Source organism: Scyliorhinus canicula, chromosome 21, assembly GCF_902713615.1.
Source record: "Scyliorhinus canicula chromosome 21, sScyCan1.1, whole genome shotgun sequence".
NCBI classification, from domain to species: Eukaryota; Metazoa; Chordata; class Chondrichthyes; order Carcharhiniformes; family Scyliorhinidae; genus Scyliorhinus; species Scyliorhinus canicula.
In genome coordinates, this window is record NC_052166.1 from 25,635,697 (window position 1) to 25,644,883 (window position 9,187).

Below are 9,187 nucleotides of genomic sequence, written 5' to 3' on the forward strand. Positions count from 1 at the left end.
TTCCATCACATGGTCCCATCGGATCCCTGGGTTGGCAGAGGTGGGGATGGGGTTTAAGTGGTGGGGATGGGGGGGTGAGACACTGGAGCGGTCAGTGCTGACTGAACTATGGTCCCTGAGCCAAGCCTACCCCCAGTACCCGGCCATTCCTCACCCCCTGTGAACCCCTTCTGCAGCCAGCTCAGCCCACCCCTCACACCCAACTGACAGAGCACCGAGGCAGGTTGTAACACTGGGTACAGGTGTTTAATGTGAAACCATATATACAGATATGTGCCCTATCCCTTATCACTAAACTGTGCTCTGCACCGTGCCATCCTAACTGGTGTCTACATTTCTGGCCTTAAAGGCATTAACGCTACATTTTGGTGGATCCGCAGACGCTACATCAGGAGTGGAGGCGGCCTGCTGTGATTCCCGCCATGCAACGTTTTGCCGGCATATTATTGGGCCTGAACGGGCTCGGCTGCTGCTCTGGTGTCCCCAGATGGTGTGGTGTCTCTGGGATGGTGGAGGGTGTTGGAGACAGCTGTGATGGGAAATAAATGTCATCATTGGACTTGGGCTCCAGGGTGCCCTGGGTATTGGATCGACGGCTTGCGCCGTGCGGTGTCTTCTTCGCTCCTCGGGACCTGGAGTACTGGCTGTGGGCAGGGGGACATCAGAACGGCCTGCCCATCACCAGCAGTTCCTGCAAGGCACAAGGAAAGACACATGCTTAGACTGTGGGCCTGGAGGAGTGGGGATAGTGGGGTTTTCAGGGTGGTGTGGAAGTGATGTGATGGTGGTGTGGGGGTGAGGGTAGTGTGAAGGTTGTGTGGGGGTGAGGGTGGTGTGAGGGTTGCATGGGGGTGAGGGTGGTGTTGGAGGGGATTGACACACATGTCACGAGGACTGCACAGCGGTGCCACACTTCCTCGCCCGCCGTCGGCCTCCATCCTGGCGACAGCCCTTTCCTCAGGCCTGCCAACCACATCCAGTGGCCTCTGCCCTGCTGTAGTGAAGAGCCACAAGTTTGGTGGTCCCCCTCCAGGAGGGGGTGCGGAATCAGAAAACACACAGTGTTCAACAGTCCAACGCATGCAGCACAGTGGTTCAGTGGTTTCAGTGGCTTCAGTGGCCAGGGCACCAGGCCATGGCAGCTAGTATGGAGCTGTCATGTGGTGCAGCATGGGGTTCGGCCGCCCTCCTAGTGGAGGGGGTTAGGGGGTTATGGGTCTGTGGGATGGGATTGGTTCCAGGAGCATGGTGCTGTCTACTCACCCTGGCCGCCCAGAGGAGGTCATGCAGTTTCTTGCGGCACTGCTGGCCAGCCTGGATGGTGTTGCTCATGGCCTTGACAGCCTTTTCCACCTGTGCCCAGGCAAGGTGAATGGCGGCGGCTGGCATCTTTTCCTCAGGCCAGGGACAGGGTCGCCTGTCTTTCCTCCGGGAACCAGCAGGGTTTCGAGCTCGGCGTCCGCAAAACGGGGTGCCACTTTCCTTGCTGCTATTTGTTGACAGGGATGGTGTGTGTGGGGAGTGAAGTTTGATCTTGCGGCTGCAGTTTGCCAGCCTCCTCAGTGTCAATCATGAAACCGGCGAATCCGGCATTGTTTCTCATTAGAATCGATTGTGTTCCACGTGCCGCCGGTGTTAGCCCTTTAAATGTTGCTCAATCGGTCCAGTTTTGCTATCAGAGAACTCTGTGAATCCTGCCCCGGCACCAACACAGTCTCAGGAACGGAATATTCCGCTGCCAGTCTTTAAGTAGAGTGAGTGAGTGAGTGAATGAGTGAATGAATGGATGAGTGAATATGTGAATGGGTGAGTGAATGGGAGTGAGTGAGTGAGTGAATGGGAGTGAGTGAGTGAATGGGAGTGAGTGGAAGAGTGAGTGAGTGAATGGGAGAGAGTGAGTGAGTGAATGGGAGTGAGTGAGTGAGAGAGTGAATGGGAGTGAGAGAGTGAGAGTGTGAGTGTGAGAGTGAGTGAATGGGAGTGAGTGAGTGAGTGAATGGGAGTGAGTGAGTGAGTGAGTGAATGGGAGTGAGTGGAAGAGTGAGTGAGTGAATGGGAGAGAGTGAGTGAGTGAATGGGAGTGAGTGGAAGAGTGAGTGAGTGAATGGGAGAGAGTGAGTGAGTGAATGGGAGTGAGTGAGTGAGAGAGTGAATGGGAGTGAGAGAGTGAGAGTGTGAGTGTGAGAGTGAGTGAATGGGAGTGAGTGAGTGAGTGAATGGGAGTGAGTGAGTGAGTAAGTGAATGGGAGTGAGTGGAAGAGTGAGTGAGTAAGTGTGAGAGTGAGTGAGTGAATGGGAGTGAGTGAATGGGAGTGAGTGAGTGAGTGAGTGTGAGAGTGAATGAGTGAGTGAGTGTGAGAGTGAGTGAGTGAATGGGAGTGAGTGAATGGGAGTGAGTGAGTGAGTGAATGGGAGTGAGTGAGTGAGTGAGTGAATGGGAGTGAGTGAGTGAGTGAGTGAGTGAATGGGTGAATGGGTGAGTGAATGGCTGAGTGGCTGAAGTGAGTGGCTGTGTATTCAGGTGGTTGAGGGAAGTGGGGTGGTTGGCAGGAGTGTAGTCAGGAGGTCGGGTAGTCTGGTCAGAGTGTAGTCAGGTGGTGATTGGCTCGTCAGGTCGGGTTGAGGAAGGGTAATCAGGAAATATTTGGGTTGTTGAAGGTGGTTAGGTTCTGTCGGGGTAGGGGATATTTTGAGCATCAGAGGGTATCCTGATGATTAGGACGGTATCCAACAACCCTCACCTATCCGACCACCTCCCTGTCACCTACTCAAACATTTGCCTCCTCATTCAGCCACCTCACCAACCCCACACACCGAAAAAAATGAAAAAACGGAGTATTATCTAAATGGAGGATGATTGCAGAATGCTGAAATGTGGAGTGATTTAGATGGTCTCATGCATGAGTCACAAAAGTGTGCAGAAACAGCAAATAATCAAAGGGGCTAATGGAATGCTTTCCTTTATTACAAGAGGAATTGAATATAAAAGTAAGGATGTTATGCTTCAGTTATACAGGGCACTGGTGACATATCTTGAGTACTGTGTAATGTCTCCTTATTTAAGGAAGAATGTAAATACATTGGAGGCAGTTCAGCGGATATTTACTGGAATGATACATGGAATGAATGGCTGAGCTTGTTCCCACGGGAGTTTAGAAGCGTGAGCGGTGACTTGATTGAAGTGAATGAGACCCTGAACAATATTGATAAGGTAGGTGCAGAAATGATGTTCCCTCTTGTAGGTGAGTCCAGAACCAGGGGGCACTGTTTTAAAATTACCGGTCACACTCAAAGAACAGAGAGGAGGACAATTTTATTTATCTTCAAGGATTGTGTGACTTTGGAACTCTCTACCTCAGAAAGCAAGAGAAGTGGGATCACTGAAGGTTCTTAAGCAGAGGTAGATAGATTATTTGAAGGTAAGGTTACTGGCGCTAAATGGGAATGTTGAAATCAATACAAACTGATCATCCACGATCTTATTGAATGGCTGACCAGGTTGGAAGGGCCGAATGGCCTTCTTCTGTCACTGTCTGTGCGGAGTCTGCACATCCTGCCCGTGTGTGCGTGGATTTCCTCCAGGTGCTCCGGTTTCCTCCCACAGTCCAAAGATGTGCAGGTTAGGTGGATTGGCCATGATAAATTGCCCTTAGTGTCCAAAATTGCACTTAGTGTTGGGTGGGGTTACTGAGTTATGGGGATAGGGTGGTGATGTTAACCTTGGGTAGGGTGCTCTTTCCAGGAGCTGGTGCAGACTCAATGGGCCGAATGGCCTTCTTCTGCACTGTAAATTCTATGATTCTATGATTCTGCTCCTATTTTGTATGTTCGAATGTGCCCACTTACCCATCTCACCCACCAACCCCCCCTCAACTTACCTCATCCACCTACCCACCTCACTCATACCATCTACCCATCTATCTACTCACCTAGTCCACCACCTACCAACCTTACCCAGCTACCCATTAACTCACGTCACCCACCTACTCACCTCATCCACCTACCCACCTCACCCAGCTCACCCACCTATCTACCTCACCTACCTACTCAATCACCCACCCACCCACTTCACCCAGCGCACCTACGTACCTGCCTCTTCCAGCTCACCCACCTACCTACCTATTCAGTCACCCATTCTTCCATTCATCTATCAATTCACTATTATTCAGAGTGGACCTTTAAACTTCACACACGGCAAGTAGTGCCCACTCAGACAGAGATCTCGGAGGGAAGCTGTGCTGTCCATTTCTTTGAAAGTAAGATTGGAAGATCCCGGAAGAAATGCTCATCGACATTGTCCGAGAGGAGCTACACACGCAGCAGCAATGAGCTCATCATTGCCCCTGCTCAGAAGATTCAGGCCAAAGTTTCAGACTGATGACATTTTGTCAGAATTGTGAGTACTTATGAGCTGCAATGGATTTTAAACATACTCTGTGATGGAGTCATATCTCATCAATCGTATTCTGGGCAACATCATCACAATTTATTTTTATGTTCAGAAGGGTAGCTTGATGTTTATGATCTGTTTGGATTTTGAAACCTAACCCGTAACATAGTCTGAAAATATTTTGCACTCTCACGCTGCTGCCATTGCTTCTCTCTCTAGCATAGTGATTCATTGTTCTGTTTCTGTCAGTGACCTAGCACAACAGACTGGTCTACACTTTGAGTCTCTCTGTACTTGAAATAAACCTGCCCCAGACCTGTAGAGGAGGCATCTGCTACTACTATGGCCCGTAATTCTGGGCCATATTGTGCCAAGGAAAGGGTTAAACGCTGATTAATCCTTTTGAAAATATTTTGCCAGTCCACATTCCAGAACAACTGTTGATCCCTCCTCAATCAGCTGTCTCAAGGGCTCATTAACATCTATTCAATCTGAGAGGAACTTGCCAACTTGGCTCATCGTCCTGAGGAATCTCTGAAGCTCAGTTATGTTCCTGGGCTGTGGAAACTCTCTGATTGCTTTTGCTTTTAGTGGATCCACTGTGATTCTAGTGACATGTACCATGTGACCCAAAACCTTTGTCGTAGGTTTGGCGAACTCACATTTTTCATTCAAAATTAGGCTTGCATCCTGCAAGACTCTCAGGCCATCTCTCACTCTGTGGTCATGCACTTTTCTCACAAAACCATATACAGTTGTGTCGTCCATTTTGTTCCTTCTGCACCAGAGTGTGAGACATTGTTCTCTTGATAATTTCTGGAGCAGATGCTTTTCTAAAAGGCAATCTATTGAAACAGTAGTGATTGAATTGCTTTATAAATGTGGTCAGCAATCTGGATTCCTTGTCAACAGGCAAGTACCAAAATCCACAGCAAAGGCTTTCATCCACTGATACAATCAGGTGGATCTCTCACTCCGTTGATTTGTTTAGTTGAGTAAAGTCCACACAGATTTTTGTAGAACCATTTAGCCTCGGGACCATAAGCACTCCCAAATACCATGGCTGCATCTTTTCTTGAGTTTGTCTAAGAGTGGGTGAGGGCCCTTTTTCAGTGTATGGAGGCAAATTGGTTTAGTATCAGCTCGCAGGAGATATGGTGCTCACTCTTTAGCTTCCCTAGCCCTGTAAATAATATTGGAAATTTCATTTTGAAATGTGTTACTGTAGTTCTCATTACTAAGTTCTTCCACTTTATAGATTAATTTCAGTTTTGTCATGCATTTCTCCTTAGCAGGGAACACTCTTGATTTTGAATGACAGAGAGGTTTAAGGATTTCTTGGTATTTACATTTCAGCTTTGCCATGACTTGCCTTTGACTTTTAAAGTTGTCACACAAGAATATTGCAATTTGATGGCTGAGAGTTGCAATGCTATCTGTTTGAGACATTGGACTTCACCTGGTAAAACTGAAACCCCTGCGCCTGTATCTCGTCTAGAATCTGTGGGGTGTCCATCCACTTTGAATTTAATAGTCCAATACTATTTTCCAATACTATTTCCCTCCCCCCTGAAGGTCAGTTGTGATTCTTTTACCTCTTGCATCTAGCTGTTCAAACATTTTCTCCCTCAATTTACAGGCTGTCAGCAGTTTTGAGTGATGAGCTATTTTTAAATGGCCTATTTGTCCACAGTTCCGGTACTCTGCCCCCAACCTCCGCAGCCCTGCATCCACAACCCCCCCCCCTTCCCCCAATTAGAACATTCTTCTTGCTTATGTGATTTGCTCCCGCCACACCAAAGACATTTCAAAATTGTGGTTGGCATTCTTTTCCCCATTTTGTCCGGCTTTCGGCTTTGGCGAACCTCTTCTTTTATGACCCACAAACCGAATAATCTCACTCGATCTTCTCCATGAACAAACACCCAATTCTGTTTCCTAAATTCCGTTTGCTTCACAGTCTGCACTGTTCTCATCAGCGTGGAACTCTTGCCTGTTAATAAGAGATCAGGTAATGTTTTCTCTAGGACCTGATCTACAATTCTGCCATGGAGCTGCTCATTATTTAAGATTATGTAATCACATTTCCCTGTCAATCAATAGAGATAATTGATGATCAAATCCATGCTTTTGCCTGGCCTTTGCTTTCTTTTATTAAATTTAGCCCTCACTGTTATTATTTTGATAAATGCTGATAAAAGAGTTGAAAGCTTGCAGGACTTCTTCATAAGAAGTTGAAGTTTCTTCAATACCCTGTCTTGCTGTCATGTCATCAGCGACAGATCCTATTGCATAAATTAGTGTACTGACCTGATTTTTAAAAGCATTTTTTTTTTGTAATCCTGAAGCAGTTCTGCATCTTGTGAACTCCTTTCTCCAATTGTTTGAGTCTTGTGCAATCTGAAATGGTTCTATGAGTGGTCATGTGGATTCCATGATTCTGCTGAGCCCTGGTGTTGTTCCTACTTTGGTGCATTGCTTGTTGCTTTGGGTCTGTGCTCACTAATGTCTGACCTCCAGCTTTGTGTCTCAGCTTGTAACTCTTGCTCCTGCAATGTTACGATGTCTTGGTGATCTTCTTATTTTCCTATGTACTTCATTCGAGGTTCTCTTTTGCTAGCCAGGTATTATCTTTTACATATCCATAAGGCCTTTTACTTATTGCCACCATGTTGTGTTGTCTGGTCAGTATGAAGATGCGGGTTTTGGGGTTTGTCTATTCACCCAAAGTATGTTGCTTGAGTCTAGAGTTTCTCAAAACCATTATTCTTTATTCACAGTAAGCTTTTACACATATGCATCTCAACACGAGGTTGGACCTTCCCCTCCTTCCAGACTTCCCTTACTCCTCAGTCATGTGATATGACGTTATCATTACATCAGCATCATGTACTGATGTTAACCTTTACAATTACTCATTCTGATCCTTCAGATCCCATCCCTCAGGGACGGGATTCTCCGCCCCGCCACATTTATGCCCCGATCGGCCGGCGGGATTCTCCATTATGCCAGTCGGTCAATGGCGTTTCCCATTGTGGGGCAGCCCCACACCGTTGGGAAACTCCCGGGCGCCGGCATAACGGAGAATCACGCCGGCAGAGAATCCCGCCCCAGCTCTTTGATGATATGACAGTGGCATTTCCTGCTCTCACATTGAGCTAGAATACCAGTTTCCTTCTAATTTCCCACCTCCCCTCGTTTTAACCCCCACACCTTTGATACTTCCCATCTTCAACTTCTCTGTCTTCAATTCTGACAAGAGGCTATCAACAAATATTCAGTGTAAGCCCACTAATTCTCACAGCTATCGTGACTGCACTTGCTCACACCTTGCTTCCTGTGAGGACTCTATTCATTCTCCAGTTTCTCCACCTCAATTGCATTTGTTTAGTTAATGCTACCTTCCAAACAAATGCTTTTAAAAAAAAATTAGAGTTTCCAATTAAGGGGCAATTTAGCGTGGCCAATCCAGCTAGCCTGCACATCTTTGGATTGTGGGGACGAAACCCACGCAAACACGGGGAGAATGTGCAAACTCCACACGGACAGTGACCCAGAGCCGAGATCGAACCTGGCACCTCAGCACTGTGAGGCTGCAGTGCTAACCACTGCTCTACCGTGCTGCCCCCAAACAAATGCTTTTGATGTGCTATACTTTTTCCTCCATTGATGATTCCCCCATGCCATGGCTGATTGGACCTTAACCACGTCCATTTTTAATTATTATTTTCAACAGATGTGGTCTTCGCTGCTTAGTCCAGCATTTATTGCTCATAATTTCTGTGAAGAAGGTTGAGAACAGCCTTCTTGAGCTACTGCAATCCGGCATGATATAGGTACAGCTACAGGGCTGTTAAGGGGGGAGTTCCAGGATTTTGATCCAGCAACAGTAAAGGAATGGGGACACATTTCCAAGTCAGGATGGTAAGTGACTTGGAGGTGAACATCCAGGCGGTGGTGGTTCCCATGTGTCTGCTGCCCTGTCCTTCTAGATGGTAGTGGTTGTGGGTTTGGAAGTTGTTGTCAATTTCCTGCAGCTCTGCTCTCACCCCTTTCTCATTCCCCTCTCGGGACCAGGTTTCCCTCATGCTCATTCTCCACCCCACCAGCCTTCACATTCAATGAATCATCCTCCACTGTTTCCACCACCTCTAGCATGATGTTACTATCAATCCCACCTTTCCCATTCGTCCTATATTAGCATACACAAGGGACTGTGCCCTCCTCAACACCCGTGTGAACGCCTTACTCACCTGCAGCACCTCTTTATGCAAGCAGAGCTGAATCAGCATCTACCCTTTTACCACCTCTCGCTTCACTGTCCAAGGCCCTAAGCGCTTCAAGTTGAACAGTGACTTACTTGTACATTTTGTTTAAGCTAGTTTATTGTATTTTCTGTTCATGATAGTAGGGTTGTGGTGAGATAACCACTGTAGTTATGTGTACTGCAGTAGGGGGATGTATGCCTGTACCTGTAATACAGGTTCCTCCGGTAAGCCCCTGCCGGCTAGCTCCGCCCACAGGGAGCTAATGTATAAATGTATGAGAGCTGCTCAGACCCTTAGTCTACAGTTGCAGATGGAGGGACAACATCGTACAACAATAAAGCCTCTATTGAACCAGTCTCTCGGCTTTGAGTATAATTGTTAGCGCTACAATGGTATTATGAATTTGATTGGACACATTTTCCACCTAAGGCCAACACACCCCTTGAGACACATATACCATGTTCTAGCAGCACATCTTGTGGATGAGAGAGGGGATCAAGTTGAAGTGTAGAAATTCAGACTTGCCTTC